The sequence below is a fragment of the Sapajus apella genome, unplaced genomic scaffold (genome assembly GCF_009761245.1).
Source record: "Sapajus apella isolate SASKATOON/1434 unplaced genomic scaffold, GSC_monkey_1.0 scaffold11, whole genome shotgun sequence".
Taxonomy (NCBI): domain Eukaryota; kingdom Metazoa; phylum Chordata; class Mammalia; order Primates; family Cebidae; genus Sapajus; species Sapajus apella.
In genome coordinates, this window is record NW_022436951.1 from 35,946,266 (window position 1) to 35,949,425 (window position 3,160).

Here is a 3,160-nt window from a genome sequence, read left to right on the forward strand (position 1 = left end):
CTTCCTCACCCAGAGCTCCATTCTGCAGGAAATTCTTCCTCACATTGGCCTCCCTGTAACTCCCCATCAGGGCTCGTGGCTCAGCCCCATCCAGACACAGAAGCCAACCCCTTGTGAGGTTCCTAATGAGGACCATCCCTCAGTGTTGAAGACCTTTGGCCCACATACATGAGGTCTGTGGGATGACACCAGGCTGTTGACCAGTGTCTGTTCCAGAGGGGACAAGGCTCCAGTGTGTGGTGGAGGGAGAGGGACTGGAGGCCTCAGTGCTGTAAGCAGGTGTGCTGAGGAGGTGAGAGCTCAATTCCTTGCATAATCTGAATTTCTCTCTGTGCCCAAATGCACAGCATAGCAGAGAGCAAAGACGGAATACACCGCCCCTCTCCCTGAGAGGGGCAGAGGGACCAGCCAGGCTCAGGACTCCTCAGCTGCTCAGGAGAGAAAACCCAACCTAGTGGTCAGCTCCAGATGAATGGATGTACGAGATGTGGTAGATCCTCGCAGAAGAATATTATTCGTTCTTAAAACAGAAGAAAATTCTGACACATGGTATAGCGGGTGAACTTCAAAGACATTGTGCTACGTGAAATAAGCCAGTTGCAAAAGGTCCAAGGCTGTGATTCCACTCCTATGAGGTCCCCAGAGGAGTCACATCCTTAGAGACGGGTAGTGGATGGGAAGTCCGGGAAGACGAAGCACTTCTGGAGATGGATGGAGGTGAGGGCCTCACGACAGTGTGACCGTGCTTGGTCCCACTTCCCGATGGTTACAATAGCAAATTTGATGCTATACATATTTTATTATAATAAAAATATAATTTGAAATGAACAAAAGAGGGTTAAAAAAAAAGCCAGACCTTAACAAAAACAAAAGAAAACACAAAACCCCCACCAGAATCTCACCTCAAATGCGGGGTGGAAATGCCTTCTCTGGTTCTGTTCAAGGGGGACAAGGACAAATCGACAAGGTCATGTAGCAAGGGTGTCAGGAGCAGCTTCCACGAGGCAGCAGCTGAGCCAAGGGCACAGGAGGCGCCCCCCACCCGGGCCAGCATGAGGGTCAGAGTCCTGCCCACAGGGTTGTGGGTGCAGCCACCTGCAGTTTCTGGAGAAGACTGAGCCAAACGTTTAACTCATCGGGGCCACCCGCAGCCTGAGGGCCAGGAAGTACTGCCCTCAGGGGGACCCGCTGGAATGTTGAAAGGAGGTTCCTGGGCCATACTTTATTTCCTTCAGTTTCAAACACTCCCAACTTCACCCCGACCTCCCATCCCTGCCGCAGCCTGTGTAGACTGAATGCAGCCTCAAAAATTCATGTGTTAAGACTCTAAACCCCAATGTGCCTGTATGCGGAGAGTTGGCCTTCAGAGGGAGGTACTAGGGCGGGTCCCAAATGCAGTAGGGCTGGTGTCCTTGTAAACAGAAGAGACGTCGGAGCTCTCTCCCATTGCTCCTGTTTCTGAAACGGGTGTGGGCTGCTTGGGAGCCGTGCCCTCTGGCTGTCCTGCACAGCCATGTGCAGGTGCTGCAGTGGGGCCTCAGGGCTGGGGCCTGACCATTTGGGGCATTGGAAGGGGCTCAGGTCTGTGGGTACCTCTGCCCACATAGATGGGGCTCATGTTCCCTCTGAGCAGGAGGAAGCTCCATTTCTGATGGCCAGTTCACCTTGCTCTACTTCCCAGACACGGCAGATGGCTCTGTGGTCCATCTCTGCCGACTTCCAGGGCTGAGGCTGGGGGCCTCTCGGATGCTCCAATTCGGGAGAGCACCTCATTCTCTGAGTCCTCCCCACACCTTCTCAGAGAAGAAGACACTAGCTGGGGCATTTTTAACTGGAGGACAATGACTTGCAAACCTATTAAGAGGCTGAGTAGGACTGAGAAGGGGTGGGCTCAATCCAGGTCTGGAGGCAGTGGAGAAGCTGCTCACTGCCAGTCTATGGCCATCTTAGGCCCCTTGACGGGACCTTCCTGCACCAGGCTTCATCCTGCCTGGACCTCCTGTCCCTAGGGAGGCAGCCCCTTGTTTCCTCCGTGGCTGGGAAGCCTGAGCATCTGCTGTCTGACAGGCAGTGCATGCTGAGCAGTATATGGAAAGAAACCAGGTAGGGAGAGAGCCAAGCCTCCCTGCCACAGTGGGACTTGTGCTCAGCCTCTGAGTCAGCCTCTGAGTCAGAAAATTTCATGCTGCCACAGTGCTTCCCAAAAAGACACATAGTTCAGGATACTCGAGGGTACAGGATGCTCCAGGGTACAGGATGTTCTGGGGTACAAGATGCTCTGGGTACAGGATGCTCTGGGGTACAGGATGCTCTGGGGTACAGGATGCTCTGGGTACAGGATGCTCTGAGGTACAGGATACTCTGGGTACAGGATGGTCTGAGTACAGGATGTTCTGGGGTACAGGATGCTCTGGGTACAGGATATTCTGGGGTACAGGATGCTCTGGGTACAGGATGTTCTGGGTACAGGATGCTCTAGGGTACAGGATGTTCTGGGGTACAGGATGCTCCAGGTTACAGGATGCTCTGGGTACAGGATGTTCCAGGGTACAGGATGCTCCAGGTTACAGGATGCTCTGGGTACAGGATGCTCCTGGGTACAGGACGTTCTGGGTACAGGACTCTCCAGGGTACAGGACGCTCCAGGGTACAGGACGCTCCAGGGTACAGGACGCTCCCGGGTACAGGATGCTCCGGGGTACAGGATGCTCTGGGGTACAGGGCGCTCTGGGTAGAGGACGCTCTGGGTAGAGGACGCTCTGGGTACAGGATGTTCTGGGTACAGGATGCTCCAGGGTACAGGATACTCTGGGCACAGATGCTCTGGGCACAGGATGTTCTGGGGTACAGGATGCTCTGGGGTACAGGATGCTCCGGGGTACAGGATGCTCCTGGGTACAGGATGTTCTGGGTCTGGGTACAGGATGTTCTGGGTACAGATATTCCGGGTACAGATGTTCCAGGGTACAGGATGCTCCGGGGTACAGGATGCTCCGGGGTACAGGATGCTCTGGGGTACAGGATGTTCTGGGTCTGGGTACAGGATGTTTTCGGTACAGGATGCTCTGGGTACAGTATGTTCTGGGGTACAGGATGCTCTGGGTACAGTATGTTCTGGGGTACAGGATGTTCTGGGGTACAGGATGTTCTGGGTACAGGA